The sequence below is a fragment of the Cupressus sempervirens genome, chromosome 9 (assembly GCF_028749045.1).
Source record: "Cupressus sempervirens isolate cs-2001-9-10 chromosome 9, ASM2874904v1, whole genome shotgun sequence".
NCBI lineage: Eukaryota > Viridiplantae > Streptophyta > Pinopsida > Cupressales > Cupressaceae > Cupressus > Cupressus sempervirens.
In genome coordinates, this window is record NC_143126.1 from 391,791,550 (window position 1) to 391,815,893 (window position 24,344).

The 24,344-nt window shown below is 34.9% G+C and overlaps 1 pseudogene; it reads left to right on the top strand.

The window, feature by feature from the left end:
- The first annotated feature begins 1,275 nt into the window (after positions 1-1,275).
- LOC149538909 (U-box domain-containing protein 45-like) lies at positions 1,276-24,344 on the top strand (annotated as a pseudogene).

The window sequence follows — 24,344 nt, forward strand, 5'->3', positions numbered from 1 at the left end:
TCCATAACTATATCAAACCTCTTGGTAGGCTTATAAAAACCAAGAAATGGCCTATTCCAAGGGTTGGAGACTATAAGAGGAAAGTTTTATCATTAAGAATTATGAATTCTACCCTATTTTGATAGTTTTTACTTGTTTTCAGTTTTCTATCCTCAAGAATAGACTGAAGTTCAAGTTTTTTCTTTGGATTAGTGTAGTTCATGTTCATACAGATATCTTTGTTTCATATTTCTAGGTTGTAGAAGTTCATCTAGATAGGTTTTGTAATTTTTTGGAAAATGGCTCCCCTATGAGTTCCTATTGTGAATTCATCATGAAATTAAGGGAAATGGAAATGGATATATTTTACATAGTGTATATAAATTCAAGGGCCTTGGAGATATGTGCAACTATTTTTAATGTGATGCCCTAGGCAAGTCACAGTTACTTGGTTAGGTAATCATAGTGTTTGCAGGAAGGATTGGGGGTCTAAATGTGATGGATAATTCAAAATAGGAGTTGTAGAATGGAGAGGGGTGAGAGAATCTATTTACCAAAGGGGGAAGTTAGACCTTAGCAAATGATGTCATTCATTTTGTGTAACCCTTAAATTTAGGCTTAAAAATTGCTTTCAGGTGTATGGATGGCTTAGAGACCCGAGACCCACAAAATCCTTGAGGTTTTCCAAAATGGAAATCACATATAATTTTTTTTTTTTGCATATTGTTTAGAGAAAATTGGAGTTAAAATCCAAAAACCCAGGTAGAAGGGCTAATTCAATTAGGCCCAATTAGTGTAACTTGGGCTTTTTTTCAATAATCAATAAAAACACCTATTGGACTTGAGTCTAGAAGGTTGGATGATGTTCAAAAACATCATAAGGGAGTCTCTTACTCTTTGAGGTCATTCAAATGAGAAATATTGATCAAAATCTCAATTTGACAATGTAGCTTGAACAATGCATTTGGTGAGTGCAAGAAGCCAATACATTGGTGTAATTAGGTAGTGAAGAGTTATAGGATAGGATAGAGATAATCTAGTGGTTAGAGAAATAAGGTGAAACCTAAGAGGTTGAGAGAAAGCTTGATTAAGTCCTAAAGAAGAATAGGGTTGAGTGAGCATACTACCTTGCGTTACATTAGAGTAGTACTAGAGCAAGAAGATTTGGGTTTGTGGTTAGATATTTTAGACTAAAGAATTAGTTGGAGAAAAAATCATGGTGACGAATGTAGAGTTGGCCAAAGAAGTGGGTGAGAAAAAGGAGAGAAAAAAATCCTTGAAGAAGCCCTGGATGAAATGAAAACCAAACTAGAAGAAGTAGCTGAGGCAGCTAAGAAGAAAGACCAAGAAGGTGAAAGCAACAGTAAGGGTAAAGAGAAGATTGATGAAGAAGATGTTATCACTAAAACACAATCTCCCATAGATGAAGATCCATTCCTAAAGTTCATCAAGACATTAGGTGTAAAATCACTAGAAGGGATTCCTTTATTTAGTGGGAAGATGGACATTAAACTTGTAATGGAGTGGATTGAAGGGATGGACAACCACTTTGAGTGTGAACGGGTAAGTGAAGCACAAAGAGTTAAGGTAGCCAAATCTAGGCTAAGGGGATCAACCCTAACATGGTGGAAGTACCTCCAAGAAGAGAGGGATAAAGTGGGAAAGAAATCAATTTCAAATTGGAAAGCCATGCTAACAAAGGTGAATGAACAATACTTACCAGATAACTATGAAGTTTATTTACATAAGAAGAGGTAGAGTTTAAAAAAAAAAGACACAGATGTGGCAACTTACACTGAATAGTTTTAGAAGTTGTGTCTAAGGTCAAGAGTAAAATAAGATGAAACTATCAAACTGGCTAGATATTTAGGAGGCTTGAAATGGAACATACAAGAAGAGATCAGCTTGTGGACTCCTACAACAGTCCACAAATGCTTCCAACTTACTCTAAAAGTGGAAGAGAAGAACAAAAAGAAGGCAAAATATAACTTTAGAGCTACAGGTAAAGACAAAGATGGAAGAGGTCAAATGGGATATGGTGGAAGAGGATTAGATTCTAGGCCACAAAGAGACAACAAGTTGATTGAAAAAGAAGAAGGAAGTTCATGAAGAGGAAGTTTCAATAGAGGTAGAGGCCCTAACACTATTTGGAGAGGAAGAAATGACAGCCAAGAGAGAGGCTCCTATTTTTCCACCATGAAGTTCTATCATTGCAATCAGCTATAAGGACACCCTACACATAGGTGCCCTAAAAAAGGCTTAACTTCCCAAGGAAATACAAAAAGGGTCAACTATGTCCAAGAAGAACTAGTAGTAGAAACAAACACTCTAAGGTACCCTAGAGTTAGAAGAAGGGAAAAATATAATGATCAAGAGGACCTTGATTAAGGATCCCATAAAGGAAGAACCAAGTCAAAGAGGACACTCTTTAGGATCAAATGCAAAATCATGAGGAAGGTGTAGTCATCATTGACTCAGGCTCAATTGATAACATAATTAGTGAAGAGGTAGTTAGCAAGCTGAAATTAAAAAGAATCCCTTGTGCCAACCCATATAAAGTCACATGGCTCAATAAAGGACAACATGTTCTTATGGGAGAGAAAGGACATGCAGAGTTAAACATAGGGAGGTACAAGGATAGAGAATTATGTGATATTCTACCCATGGATACATGCCATATTCTACTTGGAAGGCCCTACCAATTTGATAACCAAGCCATACATGATGGAACTAAAAGTGCCTACTCATTCAAAAAGGATGGGGTGACTTTCAAGATTTAGTCTTTGATAGAAGAAAGAGAAATGAAGACCTCAGATCCAAGTGTGCTCATGGTTGGTGAGAAAGAGTTCTTAAAGGCCCTAGAGGAAGGAGATGGAGTTGGGTTTGCATTGGTTTTGAAACCTAAGGATGAAATTTCTGCCAAGAAAATAGAGATACCAAGGGAAGTACAAGAATTTCTTGAAGAGTACAAAGCCATTGTTAGTGATGGACAACCTGCCACCCTACCTCCTAAGAGACTTGTTAACCACCAAATATAAGTTATCCTAAGAGCTATCCTACCCAGAAAATCTTCCTATAATATGACCCCTCAACAAAATAAGGAAATTGCCAAACAAATCCAAGAGCTCCTAACCCAAGGCCTAATTAGGAAAAGCATTAGCACATGTGCAGTCCCTATTATTTTAGTACCCAAGAAAGGAGAAAGTTGGAGACTTATACTAATTCTAGATCCATTAATAGAATCACCATTTGGTATAGGTTCCCAATACCAAGAATTGAAGACCTAACAGACTCTCTAGGAGGGGAAAAGTATTTTGATAAGATAGATTTGAAAATTGGCTACTATCAAATTTGAATAAATGAAGGGGATTGAAAAATAACCTTCAAAACTATTGAAGGTTTGTATGAGTAGATTTTAATGTCATTTGGTTTATCTAGTTCCCCATCTACCTTCATGAGGCTTATGAACAAGGTATTGGTAGATTACATTGGCAAATTTGTTGTTGTCTATTTAGATGACATCTTAATTTTTAACAAAACTAAAGAGGAGCATATCAAGCATTTGTAAATTGTTTTTAAGAATTGCATGAAGAAAAGCTAACGATCAATTTTGAGAAGTGTGACTTCTTGAAATAGGAGCTAGTTTATCTTTTTTTTTTTTTGTCTCAACGTAAACTTAAAATAGTTCAAGAGAAGGTGGATGCCATTCTAAGTTGGCTTACTCCCAAGACTACATCAGATGTGAGAATATTCCATGGTTTGGTACAATATTATAGGAATTTTATTAGAGATTCAATGGCATATGTGCTCCTATGTTGGATACAATCAAGGGTGGTATGAAGATAAAGTTCCACTAGACCCCACAAGCTGATAATGGTTTTGAGACACTAAAAAAGAAGATAACAAAATTGCCCACACTAGTGCTTCATAGTTTTGAGAAACTTTTCCAAGTGGAGTGTGATTCGATTAATGTAGCTATTGGGGATTTTCTAATCCAAGAAGAGAGGTCAGTGGCTTTTCATGGTGAGAAGCGCAATGATGCAAAAGGGAAATACTATTCCTATGACTTATAGTTGTATGCTCTAGTCTAGGCTCTAAGGAAGTAAAGGCACTATTTTCTTCCAAAAGGATTTTTTGTATACTTAGACAACCAAGCTCTCAATTTCCTTAACTCCCAAGATAAGCTCAACAACAAGCATATAAAATGGGTAGAATATCTACAAACCTAGATAGTTACAATCAAAGATAAGAAGGGAGTGTTGAATAAGGTAGCTAATGCATTGAGTAGGAGGCTCCTCACAATCCAAGAAGTTCAAATACAAATCATAGTCATTAAAAGCTTTAAAGACCTATACACTGATGATGAAGATTTTTCTCAAATCTACAAGGTACTAAAGGAGTTCAAAAACAACTTTCATGGCGAGTTTTCTGATTATACATTGCATAATGATATATTGTTTAAGGGGAGTCAAGTTTGTGTTCCTAGAGGGCAAATGAGGGAGAATTTGATCCTAGAAAAGAATAATGGAACACTTAGTGGTCATTTTGGAGTCAATAAGACTCAAGAGTTAGTCACTAGGTTCTATTATTGGCCTAGGATGACTAGAGATATTAGACAGTGTGTCAAAATTTTAATAGAGTGTCAAAAGGAAAAGGGAATATCTACCATTACTCATCTTTATCAACCACTTCCAATCCCTAGGAGCCCATGGGAATGCATTTCTATGGATTTTTTAGTTGGCTTATCCAAGACAAGGTAGGGGTATGATAGCATCTATGTGATTATGGATAGATTTAGTAAGATGGCCCATTTTGTACCTTGCAAGATTGTACATGATTCTTGTTAGATTGCTCATTTTTTTGTAGAGAGGTGGTTAGGATCCATGGAATACGTATGAGATTTATTTTATTCAGGGGCACCAAATTCATGAGCCAATTCTGGAAGAAACTGTGGAGAAGGCTTGGGACTAACTTATCTTTTTGCTCTTCCTATCACCCATGACTAGATGGCCAAATAGAGGTTATTAATAGGAGTCTTGGTAACCTAATCAGGTGTCTCACAAAGGATTATGGTTAGAAATGGGACCAACTCACTAGGTAGGATGAATATGCCTACAATGAAATAATGAATAAATTAATTGGTAAGAGCCCTTTTGAAATAGTTTATGGTTTGCATCCTAGAAAGATATTTAAATTGAGAGAGTTGAAGGATGGAGCACCAGGTAGTGGTTATGCTAAAGAGTTTACCCAATCCATGAGGGAAGCCTATGAAAATGTGAGGAAGACTCTAGCTAAAAATGGTGACAAACTGAAACAAAAGGTGGATGCATCAAAGAGAGAGGTACAGTTCTAGATAGGGGATCTTGTGATGGTACACCTAAAAAAATGTAGATTTCAAAAAGGGATACCACACAAGCTCCAACTGAAAAGGTTGGGTCCTTACAAAATACTTGTCAAGTATGAAAATAATGCTTACAAAATGGCAATTCCTGAAGACATCAGACTATCCCAAATCTTCAATGTTGTAGATTTGATTACCTACAAAGGACCTATCCATGATGTTGATTAGAGTCTTCAAGAGGTCACACAAGATGTAGCATACCTACACCTAACCCCTACTCCACCTTTGCAAGTAGATATGATTCTAGATTCAAGGGTTTACAAGCTGTCATGTCTCAAGTATTCAGAGGAAAACCAAGATTGTTAATATCCTCCCTTTCTAGACATGATGAATCTTCTACTGGCCTCCCTTTCCATTTGACCAAGTATTCATCATAAGTTTTGATCCTTGTACTTTTTCCAACACAACTATCTAGTATCTGCTCAATCTCCTTTATAGCTAAATTATCTATTGGAATACTCCACTGCACTTCTTCCACTTCATCTACATTACTCCTTCATAATACTTTGTCAAATTAGAAATGTTAAATATTGGTGAAAATTTTAATTCAATAGGCAACTCCGCTTCATAGGCATTTCCAAAATCATGCCTTTTCACTATCTTGCAATGTCTAAACTTCTTCATTTTTAGCTTATTATATGTACCCACTGGAAAATGATTCTTTCTCATATGAACCATGACTTATCTCCAATATAAAATTCCTTATACCTCATTTTAACATATGCCTTATCCTTGTAATATGTATTCATCTGTGTAATGTGCTTCCTCACCTCCTCATGAATATTCTTTATATGTTAAGAAAATTCATCTACTTCAACACTACTCATCTCTCCTTTATCAAATTACCTTAGTTCAGAAGCATTTCTAGGACTTCTCCCATATACAATTTGGAATAGTGATTTACCAATACTTCTATTGACAAAATTATTATATACAATTTTTTCTTGTGGTAAGACTAGATCCCAATCTTTTGGTTAATGAACTAAACTTCAAATTTGTCTTCAATTTCTTCCACAATGTATACCCAAAATACCCAAAAAATTTAGCATCTCGATCTAAAACTATACTCTTTGGCAAACCATGTAGTCTCACCACCTCTCTAAAAAAAACTCTACCACATGAACAACATCACTAGTCTTCTTGCAGGGAATGAAATGTGCAATTTTAGAAAGCCTATGAACAAAAAGAGAATCATGCCCTCATTGAGTCCTTGATAATCCAAGAATGATATCCATATTGGCATCCTCCCATAGTTTCTCTAGTAAAAGTAACGACTGATACAACCCCATATTATGCTTCACTCATTTTTCCATCTAACATACTTTACAACTCTGTAAATTTTTTTTGACATCTTGCTACAACTGTGGCCAATAATAGTTCTCAACAACTAAGGCAATGGTTTTATCTCTACCAAAGTGTCTAGCCAATCCTCCACTATGCTTCTCCTTAATGAGAATCTCTCTCATTTAACTTCTTGGAATGCACAAATGGCTTCCTTTGGACAACATACCATCTTGGATTATGAAATCCATCCACTTGGTCCTATCAAAAGTAACAAGTTCTGGACAAGCCTTCCATGCTTCACAAAAATCAAGATTCTCTTAATACAAATTAATGAGTTCCTTGAACCCAACCACCTCAATCTGCATCTCTATCAGAAAAAGTTATCTTCTACTAAGAGAATTTGCAACTCTATTAGACTTCCCACTCATGTCTTTCAAAAAAAATGTATAACTCTGCAAAAACTCTACCCACTTCAAATTCCTTTGGTTTAATTTTCATTGACTATTCAAATATTGCAAAGCTTGATGATCAGTATATAAAACAAAATCCTTACGAAGAAGAAAGTGTGTCCACTTCTTCAATGCTTGTATTATAACATAACATTCTTGATCATAAACAAAATAGTTTCTTTTGGCATAATTCAACTTCTCACTAAAATAAACAACATGTCTACCTTCTTGGTTCAAAAAAGCTCCTATTGTAGTACCACTAGCATCAAAATCTACTTGAAATACCTTGTTAATATTTAGAAGTACTTAAATAGGTTTCTTTTTAACTTTTTATTTCAATAGATTAAAACTCTTATATGCTCCTATAGTCCACTTAAATTATTTCCTATCCCCTCTTATTGTTTCAATCAAAGGTCCACAAATACTATTAAAACTAGCCAATCCATGAAAAGATCTTACCTTTGTAGCACTCTTTAGAGCAGGCCATTCAAGGATAGCCTTCACTTTCTTCGGGTCCATTTTCATACCTTTTGCCAAAAATAAAAGTCCTAGGTACACCAACTCCTTCAAAAAACTACACTTCTTCAGGTTTATCAACAACTCTTTTTTCCCTCAACTTATCAAATACCTTTCAAATGTGCATTAGATGCTCCTCCAATGTCTTACTAAAGATCAATATATTATCTAGGTAAACAATGACAAAATTACCTAGAAACTCCTTTGGTACCTCATTCATGAGCCTCATCAAAGGGCTTGGTGCATTGGTTAGCCCAAAAGGCATGACTAACTACTCATACAATCCTTCCCTTGTCTTGAAGATAGTCTTCCACTCATCTCCTTCTCTAATGTGAATCTAATGGTACCTACTCTTCAAATATATCTTTATGAACTACATAATTACACTCAAATAGTTGATAATATCATCCATCCTTGGCAATAGAAATCTATACTTGATTGTGATCTTGTTGACAACCAAAAATTTGTACACATCCTCCATTCTCCATTCTTGTTTGGTGCTAATACTGTTGATAGAACAAATGGAATTAGACTCTCTCTCAAATCAACCCCTTCTTCAATAACTTATGAAATTGTCTATTTAGATCTTCACTTTCTATTGGTATCATTTTGTGTGCTTCCTTATTTGGTGAGCTAGCTCCTAGAATCAAATCCATTTGGCATCTGATCTTCCTCATTGGGGGGAATCCATCAAGTACATTATTTGACACAATATAAAATTCTCCCAAAAAGTTTACAACTTTTTCAAGAACCTCCTCTACTTCTTATATACCATCTTTTTGGATTACAAAAAATACATATGCTCATGCTTCATACCTTTGAGAAACTATTTTCCATCGACAAAACATATTTTGGTAGCAGTACATACTTTTTCTTCTTTCTCCTTCAATGACTTCAACTTATCTTTTACTCCATCCTTGGTCAGAGTGTAGGTATTTTTTCATCCATCATGCACAACGTGTATGTCAAACTTCCATGGCCTACCTAGCAAAATATGAAATATGTACATACATATGACATTGCAAAGCACCTCATCTTGGTAGCTTCCAATCTTGACCTTCACTAGGAACTACTCATTGACCATGAGATTTAAGTTTGTGACCTTCTTTTTTGACACTAGATTATTAGTACTTTAATGAAGGATGCTCTGATACCACTGACGAAGGGCCACACCACCCTTACCAAATCACAACCAAGAATGCAACAATATGAAGACAATTTTATTATACTTGAAAATCCAATAGCAATTACAATAACATTTCTCCAAGATCTCTCAAGATCCAATCCAAGCCTAAGCTAGTCTAGATCCACACTCTGGTAGAAACCTATGAGATCTCAACTTGTGCTCGCAAGCCACCAAGCAACCTCCTTGTTTCTAAACCACAGTCACTAGCTCTTCTCCAACTTTATCCAAGATCCAAGTGTAAACTGCCTCACATTCGGCGCTCTGTCCACAGACTCAGGAAAACTCACTCTTCACATCCTCCTTCTCTTTCACACCTTGAAGCCTTCCAAGCTTTCCAAGCTTAACCTTCTTGAGCTTTTCCTTCTCAAGCTTCTACTCCTCGAGCTTCCACTTCTCAAGCTACTCCTTGAGCTTCTACTCCTCAAGCATCCCCTTGAGCTTGATTTAGAAATGCTCATATGCCTTGCTTAAATAGGCACTTACCACCCCATGCATGACTTATCCACAACCTTCTATAATTCCTTCACAACTTTCTACAACTTCCACAACCTTCTACATCTTCCACAACCTTCTAGAACTTCCAAAACTTTCTACAATATTCATAACTTTCTAGAATTCTTCCCACACACCTCGATAAATGGAATGCCAACCATTTATTTATTTATTTATTTTTATTATGCCACCTATACACCTCAAAAATAAAAATCCTCTTTTCTTTTCTTTTCTTCTTTTTCCCCTTTTTTATTTTTTAAAATTATTTCTCCTCTAATTTTTGTCACTTTCTCTCTCCTCCATAAATTTTTTTTTTTCAAATTTTTTTTTTTTCAATAATTTTCCCATGCAAGATGCTCCTGCATCATACTTCCAGCATCAATGATCACATCATAACACTTATCTTCACATATGCACCTTGTGCAAAACAAGCTCCTTACTTTGATGAGGTTCATTCTCACCAATCAACATGACTCTTCTAATAACTAGGACTTCTCCTCTTTTATTATCTTCAAAACGTGATGATTTGGCATCTATATCAACATGCACAAATCTGACCTAGCCTTCTATTCTTTGATATGTGCTTCCTTGGTGTTAGGAAATTCAAAATTTTTATGCCCTTCTTCTCCATAATGGAAGCATTTTTCATAGAAACCTCCTCTTCTAGATCCTTTCTCTCTTCATATTCCTCTCCAATCTCTATTGTTATGATCATGGAAGAAATTAGAATTATTTCCTGTCTAGATATGATTTCTACTACTTACCTCATCCTTGTTCTTTAAATCATCATTTTTCCTCCATAAGGCTATTGACCAGATATTCCACCGCAACCTCTTCCACTATTCTTGTTATCAAAATTTTTGTTTAGCTTCTCCTTAACTCTTAGAGAAATCTGGTATGCCTCCTCAATACTGGTCATTCAAACTAGACTCATCTCCTCTTGAATGCTTGGCCTTAACCCATTAAGATAATGAACAACTTTCTCCTTATCAGCTTCTGCATGGCTAGTTGTAATGAGAAATTAGTAGAACTCTTTAGTATAATTTTGAATAGATCTTCTTGCTTACTTTAACCCTTGCATTTTCTTTAGAAGTTCTAACTCATAATCCATGCGAATGAATTGTCTCTTCAATTTAGCTATCATCTAGTCCTATCTAGTGATGTTTTCCTTTCCCTTTCTATTTCACTCAACTTGAATCTCTGGCCTCTAGATCTTTTCATGTCCCTTCAATTTTTCCTTTGCAAACTTGACCCTGTTAGGATCCTCAATATCTTCATACTCAAACTATTCCTCAAATTCATTGATAAGAAATGTGGAAACCTTGAACTTAGGTCTTTTTCCAATCTTGGAGATGGCCTTAAAAAGCCTCTCCTCTTCTAGGTTTAAAATAACCTCCACTTTAGCATTTTCTTCTTCTTTGTCCTCATCCTCACTTTCATCTCTTATGAAAAGATTTATCACATTTTTTCTTCCAATGCTTGCATGTATCTTTTGAAGGCTCTAAAACCTTCAAGTGTAACACCTATAGCTCTTCCACCATGCTCTCTTTATGGAGGTATTTTCATGCTTTCATTGAAACCCTAGTGCAAACTACCTCAAAATCAACAATCTGTGTAGACACTCAACCCAAACCATAGTCTTGGTGTAACTGCTATTAGAAATAACAATTGGAAGTAAACTCTAGGGGGGAGGTGAATTAGTACTTCAAAACTCTAACCATTAAAACATTCACCACACATCCATCTAATAATTTTCATGCAAACTAAAATACCAAACTAAAAATATTCATCCATAGCATGAAACAATTAACACATATGACACAAGATATTTGGTTACCTAGAAACCATCCAATGAAAAGGTAAAATTGGGGTGGGGATGACACCCACAAATCTTCACTATAGTAGTTGTATAGTGTAGCCAATTAAGGTTACAATAAGTTTGATCATAAACTATGATCTACCCTATGAAAGGTCTTCCCTATTAAAGGCTTAAAAAGACTCTAAGGTCTCACCCTATTAAAGGATTTCAACACCCTACTAAAAGTGTATTTGGTTAAAGGACTTTAACTTACAATAAAGTAAACAACTTGTTAAATGATTTACAAAATCTTATTAAAACTACTTTGTTAGGAGATTTTGAATGATTCACCTATTAGAATGTTTCAGCCTTGATCCTTTGGTTAACACCTCTCTACTAGATATTATATTTTCTCTTTCCAATTATATCCTTGATCCTCTTGATTAGATGTTTCTTCTCTATATAGGTTTAGAACTTCCTCTACTTTAGCATTTTCTTCTTCTTCTTCCTCATCCTCACTTTCATCTCTTATGACAAGATTTATACTCCTACAAATTTGTTCTTCCAATGCTTACATCTATCTTTTGAGGGCTCTAAAACCCTCAATTGTAACACCTATAACTCTTCCACCATGCTCTCTTCATGGAGGTATTTTCATGCTTCCATTGAAACCCTAGTATAAACTGCCTCACAATCAGCAATCTATGTACACACTTAGCCCAAACCATAAACTTGGTATAACTACTATTGGAAATAACAATGGGAAGTGAATTTTAAGGGGGGAATGGGGGGGGATTGAACTAGTACTTCAAAGCTCTAACCATTAAAACATTCACCACACATCCATCTCATAATTTGCACGTAAACTAAAATACCAAACTAAACATATTCATCCATAGCATGAAACAATTAACACATATGACACAACATATTTGGTTACCCAAAAACACTCCACTGAGAAGGTAAAATTGGGGTGGGGATGACACTCACAAATCTTCACTACTACAATTATTAAGTGTAGCCAATTTAGGTTACAATAAGTTTGATCATAGACTATTATCTACCCTGTGAAAGGTCTATCATATGAAAGGCTTACAAAGACTCTTAGGTCTCACCCTATTAAAGGATTTCAACACCGTACTAAAAGTGTGCTTGATTAAAGGAATTTAACTTACAATAAAGTAAGTACCCTATTCAAGGATTTACAAAACCTTATTAAGACTAATTTATTAGGAGATTTTGATTGATTCACTTGTTAGAATATTTCAGGCTTGATCCTTTGGTTAGCACCTCTCTGATAGATATTAGATCTTCTCTTTCCAATTATATCCTTGATCCTCTTGATCAGATATTTCTTCTCTATCTAGTTTTAGAACTACTTCTACTTTAGCATTTTCTTCTTCTTCATCCTCATCCCCACTTTCATCTCTTATGCCAAGATTTATTATTCCTAAACATTTGTTCTTCCAATGCTTGCATCTATCTTTGGAGGGCTCTAAAAAACCTAGATATAACACCTATAGCTCTTCTACCATGCTCTCTTCATGGAGGCATTTTCATGCCTCTATTGAAACCCTAGTGCAAATTGCCTCACGATTGGAAATCTATGTACACAATCAACCCAAATCATAGTCTTGGTGTAACTGCTATTGGAAAAAATAATGGGAAGTAAACTCTTGGGGGGGAGGGGGGGGTGAATAAGTACTTCAAAAATCTAACCATTAAAACATTCACCACACATCCATCTCACAATCTGCATGTAAACTAAAATACCAAACTAAACATATTCATCCATAGCATGAAACAATTAACACATATGACACAAGATATTTGGTTACCTAGAAACCCTCCAATGAGAAAGTAAAATTGTATTAGGGATGACACCCACAAATCTTCACTACTGTAGTTGTAAAGTGTAGCCAATTAAGGTTACAATATGTTTTATCATAAACTATGATCTACCTTGTGAAAGGTCTACCCTTTTAAAGGCTTACAAGGAATCTTAGGTCTCACCCTGTTAAAGGATTTCAACACCCTACTAAAAGTGTGTTTGGTTAAAGAACTTTAACTTACAATAAAGTAAGCACCCTATTAAAGCATTTACAAAATCTTGTTAAGACTACTTTGTTTGGAGATTTTGACTAATATACCTGTTAGAATATTTCAGCCTTGATCCTTTGGTTAGCACTTCTCTTCTAGATATTTAATCTTCTCTTTCCAATTATATCCTTAATCCTCCTAATCAAATATTTTTTCTCTATCCTCTAACTACTCTGTTATGTTATCTCTAATTGATTCTACAACTCAATCCTTTCACATCTCCTTAGTCCTCATGAATTCTCTATCTATGCACACAAACCTCTCTGTTCACACAAGAAATCTTTTAGGGTTTTCCCTCTTTAATAAGACTTAAGTGACCTAAGGTTAGGTAGGAATCAACGACTATGATTCACCCATTTTGCTTCTTAATTCATCCCTTTATCTGATTGGTTGCATGTAATACATAGGGAACCTTAATGTAGATTCATTATTATCTTCTAGAATCATAAAAAAATTCTTAAGTCAGCCTAAAAATGGTTTACATAGGAGTTTGTGCCATTATAAACAATTATGTACAAAACTATTTACTTGGCACTTGAAGCCTTTGATTCTTGACATCCACTATATCTTAAATATTGTTGTAACATGACCTCTAAATGACTTAACATCCACTATTCATTTAGCATCTAAATCACTCAACATGTATTAGCTTGCTCATCACTAGAGTGACTCGACACTAACTATCTGCTTGACATATGCTAGTGCTTGGCACATACTATATATTTTGCTCGACATGCATTGTCTAACATCATATGCTTGACATACACTACTTGCTTGACATTCACTAAGTACTGTTAAGTAATGTCTTAAGTGTATTGTCACTCATATGTCAAAAACAAAATGAGATAAAAAATCTTCCCCTTTAACATGAGTGGCAAAAAAACTTTATCATGTATATATAACATTATATATGAGCATAACTCAGATAATCTATATTCTTTACTTGGCTCACATACACAATTTCAAAATGTCAAAATTTTGCAAAAAATGATGACTTATCAGTCATACCTTAAAACTTCATAACTCCTTCTGAGTTGAGTGTTTTTTGCTATATCTGATTCTGATACTCCTATTGAGTAAATTTTATAAACTATTATCTTCCTCTATTTTTGTACTTACTCCCCCTTTGTGTATTCTCTCCTTTTTATCTCAATACCCCCTTTTTTCTCAATATGCCCCTTTTTTCACACTTATGTCATGGGTGGTACACTAATAGTGTGTTTGTCCAAATTTTTTCTATGGACCTTCACTATAATCTTGAGTGATACATCCTAATTATTGCACGCTACCTCTAGAGATTAAAATTGATCATCTAGCTTTACAAAAAGGTCTACTAAGTCATCATGAGTGGAAAGATGAGAAACTTTCTTCATAAATGTTTTAGCAAAGGCTAATTCCTTGTGCAACATCTCCGTGTGGGATCAACATGGATTGAATACTTATCAAGGTAGCCCAAATGTTTGTATCTTGTGCATGTAATGTAACTAGCTGACCTTGAGTGTATAACAATATTTGAAAATGAGCTTGTCTCTGACTAGGAGACAATTTAAGAATGTTACCTATTGTTTGTAGGTCTCTATTAGCCAAAAATGCCCTCCTACCAAAAAATCAAATTCAAATAATAATCTGCTTAATGGTCACCTAGGGTTTTTTTTAATGAAATAATTTGACATTGGCTATATTCCTTAATTCATATTATGCCTTAGAATGTTTTAAGTTGTGACCATGCAATTTGCACAGCCACGATTGGTTAAGTGCTAACAAAGATCAAGATCATAAAGTTGTTATTGACTTATGTTCACATTGTCACAGAGTATATTGACTTAACCAAGGTTAGGATGGCAAAGACATGATTGCTTTATTTTTTCTTGATCACATAGTTGTATTAACATGCTATGGCTTAAGTTGCGATAGTGTGAAAAGGGAAAATCTTCAATGCTTTATGGACACATTTTGCACCATTAGATCTTTAAAATCTATGACCAACACATGGTCACAATAGGTTAAGAAGTGGTTAAGTCTTGAGTTGTGATCAAGAAATTCCCCTTTTTCACTTGGATGCAAGGATTAGAAGATGAACCTTGAGTTAAGGTGGTCATAGTGTAGATGTGGTTAGGATCCTAGTCTTCACATAGTCATGGTGGTTAATGAAAAATGTTAAGAGTGGGTTACAAAGCAATGATAACCAATGGGTCATGATTTTACAATAAGGAATTATTATTAGAGAAAGGTGGTGGTAAAGTTGCGATCATGGGTAGTCAAAACACGAAGTATAAAGCTGAATACTTACAAAGTGGTAAGATGCTAAGAGATGTTTGGTCCATGTGGCAAGGCTTGATGGATAACTCCAATTGACCAAATGACACGACTGATTTAGAAAATTAATGATAGTGAAAGTATCTCTTGATGATGAGTCTAATATTTTTGATCTCTTGCAACCACTTTCATCATTCCCTAGGTTTGATAAATGCAAAGAGATGCTCCACCACTACCTATTGATCCATCCATTCAGTTAGAAGTTAATGACTATTGTTCTTAACCTCTCAAAGCTTTATTTGGTGAGGAAGTGATCTTCTCATGTATGGATTTGTGCTATGATTATATCTTTCTAATTTTTGTAGTGATTATTCTCTATAGATTTGATTGTAGTAGTTGAAATTTATCTTATGATGGAAATTATCTAAGTTATGCTTACATATTAAGGTAAATGTTGTACTCTTTCTTAGGGTTAGATCTTCTCTATTTCTCTGGTATTGCCTTGGCATGCTAATATAAATTACTTCTTTGCCTCTGAGTTATATGACATCCTATCTTATCTCCTTTAACCACTGATCTACTGTGCAAGCTTTGTCTACCTCTCTTTGGTATACTGTGATTATCTATAATTTACATTTATATATCTCTATTGGCCTACGAATGATAAGAAGTGAAGCATTCTTTCCTTGTGTCACTCATGTGGTTGTTTGATCTTTATGTAGTTAATAGATTAAAGTAATTCTAAATCCATATATCTTTGGACTGTCATGATAATGGTACTATGTATGTATGGGTAGATATTCGTCTGAACACCCTATTTTGGTGCATCACCTCTTTAGAATAGATTAGGTAGTTACTTTCATGTATTCCTTCTCCATTTTCACTTCAAGAATAGTTTAAGTGCATCCTAATAGTAGAGAAAGCTAGCCTTCTCTAGATACTCAACCTCATAGTTCACATCCCATAGCTTAGAGGTTGTTTCCATGTTTCATAAGGTTGTTCTTAGGTAAAAAATTTGGACAAGGGTGCAAGCTTTTGTGGAAATAGTTTTTGGCATGCCTGGTGGGACCATATATTAAACATTTAAATTTCATTAGAGTTGAAGAAAAATTCTATGTTCATGCTGAGGACATATTACTACCTTCAATATAAAGCCTTCAAGAGGCTTATTATTCAAAAGTACTTGGCTACTCTAAGCTTCAAGAACAATCCAATTTTCAGACTAAAGTTGCTATGATTCATGTCCAAGAAACACAAAAGGGCATCTTCCAAAAGTATTTTCCAATACCAAGAGCTTTCTTTTTATAATCCAAGAAGAAAGGCTAGAGTATCTCTATCACCAATTAGGAGTGCGATAGTAACACATTACCCCTACAAGATCTATCTCCACTCCTCCTGTTGTTAGGTCTCAGCCTAGAATACCATTTGCTCATATCAATAGATCACTTTTTTACATGGTTGGAGCTCATGCTTTCACTACCTTTAATGGTGGAAGCCCCCTTTTATTAGCCCAAAGGCATGACATGCTAGTATTAGCTCTTAAGAGTATACCTAAGTTTACTAGCAAAACCTCCATCCCCCTTATTGAGCATATTTAGGAGGTGTCTAATATATGCAATATTCATAGTATCACCGAGGATGATGTAGTAGTTAGGCTTCTGGCCTCATCCTTGAAAGGGGCATATAATGGTATAGAGGTTTTCCTCATAACTCTATTATCAATTGGGATGGATTAGGGGCAGCCTTATGCAAGAATTTTGAGGACAAAGGTGATCACCTATCACTATTAGAATAGCTAAAAACTATCAAGAGGCCCCCCATGAATGTATGACTAATTTCAATTATAGATTTTAGAAGACATGGGATAGAATATCTACTACATTGAAGCTCTCTCCTAGTAATACATTCTTGTATTATCTCAGAGCCTTCAATAGTGATATTGCTACCAATCTACAATCTATGGGAGGGGGTACTCTACCAAATGCTTATGAGGTTTCTATAATAGCTAAAAATATTTTGATATGGGGAGGGAAGTTAGCTAGAAGGCCCCTAATGCATTTCTTCCCTAACTTGCCCAATCATCAACCTACTATAGCCCCTATTCATGTTTCCTATGTAAGTTAGCCTCTACATCCTCTAATGGAGTTGATAGGATTGAGGCTATGATGCAGAATGTAGAGAGGAGGATGTTGGATCAAGAAAATAAGATGGAGGACAATAGTTTAGTAGTACAAAAAATGAGAAATGAGTTCGTAACTATGAAGAGGCAATAAGCTCAAAATAATAAGCATCTCCAACTCCAGAGTCAAGGTCCCATTTATGGTAGACCTCCAAACCAGAGTTATGTCCCCTATAATTAGAATATACCTGACCTCCCTCATGATCAAAATAGACCTATCGACCATCCCTAGCCTTCAAACACCAACCTAAATAGGACTTTAGTCCCTCAAAACAACCTTGCCTAAGATCAAGATTTTTTCCCTTCTTGTAACTACTCCTATGGATATTCCATGTGTCATAAGGCAACATATTACTTGGCTTTAACTATACTAGAGCAAGTAGTTTCCCAACAACACAATGCTATTCAACTTGTTGAAACTATTCAACAGGATGATTATTCTTTCATGAACTATCTAGTAGAAGAGCATGGTAATGTAAACTAGGATTCCTATGCTTACAATACCAAAAGCAAGAGAAGAGCTATGGAAGAGGTTTCTCCTCAACCTCCTAATAGAACTTCAACATCAAGAGTAGTGCCATATGTACAAGAAATTTCCTAGCAACAAACTATGAATGAACTTGCTAATGTCCCTTGACAACAAAGGTAAGGTGAATGCAAAGATAATGTGGATAACCCACAGACTATCCCACCTCAAGCTTCTACTTCTAGGGCTTCTACTAGAACATCTAATGGCTCTTTTAGTGTGGTAGAATAGATGAAGAGGAAAAATGTGAATATTTCTATGTGGGATGTTGTAGCTACTATACCACACAAAGGAGGTTGCTGTAGCAAGAGTTGGAAAGTATCAAACTCAGAGATCAACCACCTAGCATGGAGAATGCTATGAGTTTGGTACAACCATAAAAGAAGGTAGAAATAAGTAAAAATGTTAGAACTCCTCCATTTTATGTTTCTTTAATTATAAGAGATAAGTTAGTCCACATCTGCATGATTGATTTAGGGGCTAGTAGTTTAGTAATACCCACACTAGTACATCTGAGACCATTTTTGACCATTATTGGTTGAAATTTTGACCCATTTTTCAACCAAAATTTGACCAAAGTCGACCAACCCATTGGTTGGAATTTTTCAAGTCAAAATTTTGACCAACACTTTGGTCAAAAAACTTCCATAGCCATTGTGCAAGTTTTGTCAAAAATTGGTCAAAATTTCGACCAAAAAAGGAAGAAATTTTTGACCAGAGAAGGTAGAAATTTCGACCAATGAAGGTCAAAAATTTTGACCATTGAAGGTAGAAATTTTGACCAATGAAGGTCAAAAATTTTGACCATTGAAGGTAGAAATTTTGACCAATGAAGGTCAAAATTTTTGACCATTAAAGGTAGAAATTTCGACCAATAAAGGTAGAAATTTCTACCAATGCCTGGGTGTAAATTTTTTTCAGGCATTCTATAAAATAGTTCACATGCCTTGCGTATGATATGAGATTTTGCATGCATCCTGCACTCTCTCATCCTATTGATGATGGATTACGGAGAGTGATATGAAACGATGACATTAAAAAACACACAATCAAATCCAAAATGAACTTGCATTACAAATGGATTGTGGAAATCTGATATTGTTGATTTTACACACCTGTCTACCAGGAAAATCACAATAAGTTGTGATTGTCCTAGTAGACATGCGTTCAAAATCAACAATATCAGATTTCCACAATCCATTTGTAATGCAAGTTCATTTTGGATTTGATTGTGTGTTTTTTAGCGTCATCATTTTAGATCACTCTCTGTAATCCATCATCAGCCAGATGAGAGAGTGCAAGATGCATGCAAAATCTCATATCATACGCAAGGCATGTGAACTGTTTTATAGAATGCCTAAAAAATATCGACAGTAACTAATATGATTCTTCATTAATATGCTCAATACAATAAGCAAACTTGGCAACTATGCACAAAAAGTTATACGCTAAAAGGAAATCATTTAGGAGATACAAAATTTGAACAACCATATGTTAAGATTCTACAATTATAAGAAAATTGTCCAACATTCTTTCTAATGGTAGGCTTTGTTACTATCAAGGGCATAATGAAGCACTTTGCAGTAATCACAAAGGAAATCTTCTAGTTTTCCATAAACCAAATCAAACTTAGATATATCTCGCTGATCTAACAACATCCCATCATTAAAAGTGCCAGAAAGGCATGCAAACATTTGTAGATCAGCATAAGATCCGTAATACTGAAATGTACTTGTAATATGCACTTGGAGATGATGCATAGAACCTCTATCTACAAGAGTCATTCTATGAAAATTCCTACAAAAATAGCAAAGTTCCAGATACAAGTAAACAATAATGTGCTACTCATCTTGCATCCTATGCCTTCCCACACCTGAGATATTAATATCTTTAATTTATGAAATAGTAAATGCTACCACCAGAATCTCTTCAAATTCTCAAGCTACCAACTAGTAGCTTGTATAATATTTCTGCACTTCGATTCTCATTTAGCAACCTCAAGCTACAAGAGCCTCTTCTCATATAAAAAGAATGTTGCCTTTAAAAAATTAAGTTATGCCTCTTAGAGCCTGATTCTATTCCAGGCTATGGCAGCCTCATGATCACATATCTTTATGCCATAGATAAGTGTTAAATAGACATCATACTAAGACAACTATGTAGTCTACTACTCAAACCATAGTAAGGTCTCACAAACAAAAGATTAGACTTTATTATTAGAGACTAAAATTTTACAATAGAAAATCTGACAATTATACTTATAGTTTAATAATAGGATGAGCCACGACCACTTAAGTATCTACCACCCATGCCATGACTTGAATACAAAGATGAGTAAGAACCTCCACCAATCTGAATACAACAAGAACTAGTTAATATTGTTACAAAATTAAACAAATCAAAACAGAAAGATATCAAGTTACATACATCAGCATTGCTAGATGACAAATAGTCAAACACATCACAACCTTTGTTTTCACACTGAGAAGATGTAGCATAGGAGATGAAAAAATAAAGGAATTAAGTCATTATTTATCTTCATCAAGCAATAGGCATACACATGATAGTTTCTAAACTGTAAATTATGTTGTCTTCAATCAGAGGTTGATGTGGATTTTGTTTATAGATGCATAAAAATCATTACAACTACCAACAAGACGAAAGGAGGAGCTCAAGTAGTTCATATATAGGCTTTCATCAGCATCAAACACTTTATGTTGTATGGGTAAACCATTCAAAAGGACAGTCAGCATGACATCTTCAAACTAGTCATCATGTAAATTGTAAAGTAATAACCATCACAAGATTATCCATGATCAAATGGTGAAGGATCCTCAGCATGACATCTAGTATTGAGCAATCATTCCTAGATGAAGGAAAGTACTCATATTAGAGAATCACAACTATGGATAAATCATCATTTAGAACTATTTTCACTAGTAGCTAAGATATCAATCTGCATCATACATGGAAGAAGTTGAAGAGCAGTCAATACACATCAACATCATGAGAAGAAGTGATTTGGTTAATGAACCAATTACTAAATCAATATGGAGTGCTACTTCTACTATCTTAATTACCTTAGACTAGGTAGATTCAGTTCAATCTTAGCTTTTTTCTTAAAAGCAAGAATATCATTTCAAAAAAATGCTACTCAAACTCAATGCATTAAATTTTTGGGGAGCTGTGACTTGAGCCTGTGCTTGGATCCTTAAAGAGTTCAAAATAGTCGAAGAAACCATTTCTAGTGAATATAACTATTCAAGTTTGTAAGCACAAGGGTCTTTTGATAACCCATGCAGATACTTTATCCTTCACTGCATGCTGCTAATAGAGTCAAAAACTGACAAATGCAACCATTCTCATACTGATCCCACCAATTTTTCGCTAGAAGACTATCATTTCAACCAAAGTTTCCTGTCATGCTCACCACATCACAAACTCATCCTTCACAAGGAAATGTGAGCATGACATTGGTACTATAGAATGTTTGTTAAAAGAAAAATATTTGACCTGGATGGATAAGATAGGTTAGTTAATATGGCCAAGATCAGACATCACCAAATCAACTAATAAGACTATACTAAAACTAAGAATCTTAGGGAAAAAACATAACCTTGTAATCTCTTCTTTTAACATTGAAACCAAGAGGCTTTGCATGCTCCTCCATTTTTGTGATGATATCAGTAGCTGGATACTTGGACGTGAAGTGTACAACCTATTTAACACTCTGCACAATACACATCAAAATCACTCATGTTTGAGACCTAAAAGACTCAGTAGCTTAAAATATTCAAGAAAGAAAGAACAGTTCTATGTGGGTATGGTACAGGTTATATTTCTTAATAGATTGGGTTGTATTTCTTAATAGATTTTTCTTTCAATAGTGATTTTTAGCATTTACTTCAATAATACCACTCAAAAAGAAAAATGACTCGGCCTTAAATAAAAAATTAAATTAACATTTTTCAAAACAGAGAAATTTTATGTTATGAATAAAATAATGTTGATGAATAAGTGAAATATTTTGGTAAATTCTATGCGTCGTAGTTTTCCTTTTGTTGGTAAGTCTATGTTTTAATTCTATTGTTCAAGTGGTTTGTTCCAATATATACTAAATGTGATCAGAAAGATAAATTTTAACTTTATCATAATGAGTTATACTTGTTCTTTTTAGAAAGTGCAGTCAAAATCCTATGCAATGGTATATTGTTTAGTATTTATTAATTTAATATATACCAAAGGTCATGTTTTTGTACAGATTACTAAAATTTTCAAGGAGCTCGAACAAGAAATATTTGCTCTTGAACCCACATAAAAGGAAATCGGTAGGGATCTTATAACATTGTTGCAGTAGGACAAGAATGTTAGTGGTCTAAATCATATATCAGAACTAGAAGCTTTCCATCAAGCAACTACACGGTTGGGAATAGTATCTCCTAAAACAATTTCAATGGAGAAGAGAAGTTTGAGGAAGCAACTTGATAAATCTCATTGTGAGGATGACAAGAGAAAAGAATCAATTATTTCATACCTCCTACACATCCTAAGAAAATACAACAAGTTTTTCACAAATGAATCTATGGATGATGCCGATTCTCAGTACTCTGATCCATGTTCTCCTATAATCATCAGTTCTTTCGATGAAGCTCATGTTAATAGCAGGAGGAGGGACCAAGATGATTCTAAAATCCAGTCATTCAAATTGGGTTCCAAGGAAACTCTTAGAAGTTCCATGGGAATGTTGCCAGCAGTTCCTGAAGAATTTAGATGTCCAATTTCCTTATAGTTAATGTTGGATCCTGCGATCATTTTCTCTGGTCAAACATATGAAAGAGTATGCACAGAGAAATGGTTCAGTGAGGGTAATGATACATGCCCAAAAACATAGCAAAAATTATCGTATCTTTTTGTCACTCCTAACTACTATGTGAAGGGATTAATTGGGAGTTGGTGTGAGAAAAATGGTATCAGAGTTCCAGAACCACCTCCCCCAACTTCTTTACCTTTGATATACTGGAGATGGAAGTGGTCAAATTCCATGAAAAGTGTTGCTGATGGTTGGTTGAAAAGAGTCAAGGTGGGATCATCAGACGATGACCAAGTTGCAAATTTTGGTGAGGGAGATGCTGGTGCTTTATCAACTCCCACTTTAGATCATAACATCTCCTCTGAGTCCACAATTTTATCTATACAAGGAAAATTGATGAAAATCAGTGGTACAGACCCTTCTTTGACTTACAATATGGTGGACACTCAAAATCTAGAAAAGCAGAGTACTGAAAAGTATGAAAGGTTGCTTGCAAACCTTAATTCATCAAGTTTAGGAGTACAGTGTGCAGTTGCATAGGAAGTTGCATTATTGTGTAAGGATGATGGTGCTTGCTCTTATATGGGTTCCAATAATTTTATTTCTTCTCTTGTGAATTTCTTGCAGTCTTCTGTAGATGCACTAGATATGAAGGCTCAAGAAGTAGGGGCATTCACACTTCTCAAAATAACTTGGAACAATAATAGGTAGACAATTTTAATCTAAAATGTTGAAATAATTTTTGGCATTTCATTCAACCATCTTTAGCAATCAATTGTTTAAATGTATTCATGTAATATCTACGAAAAATTTCTTACAGTGTTCTTGAAATTTTTATTTTGTAGGAACAAGGCATCAATTCTATCTTCAGGTGTAGTACCATTGTTATTGAATCTTCTTGATTCGAAAGCAGCTGAAGTAGCATTGGTAGTTTTACTAGCGCTATCTAGTTGGGATGACAATAAGGCAAGCATTGGTTCCTTGGGATCTATTCCTTGCCTATTTAAACTACTAAGCTCAAACTCCTACCAATGTAGACAAGATGCTCTAAACTCATTATATCATTTATCCACAAATGCTGAAAATAGGTCTAGAATGGTGTCAGCAGATGTTGTTTCCAAGATTGTTCATCTCCTCACTATCTGTGAAGCTGGTTTTACAAAAAATTGCATTAGCATCTTATATAATCTAGCTACCATTGAAGATGGAAGAATAGCGATTACCAATACTGATGGTTGCATTGTGACTATAGCAGAGCTGCTTGATACAGGCACCCCTAAGGAACAAGAACAATTGGTGGCTATACTCTCATTGCTATACACCAAGAGCTTTGACCATTGTTAGCTGGTTTTAAGAAATGTACTTTGA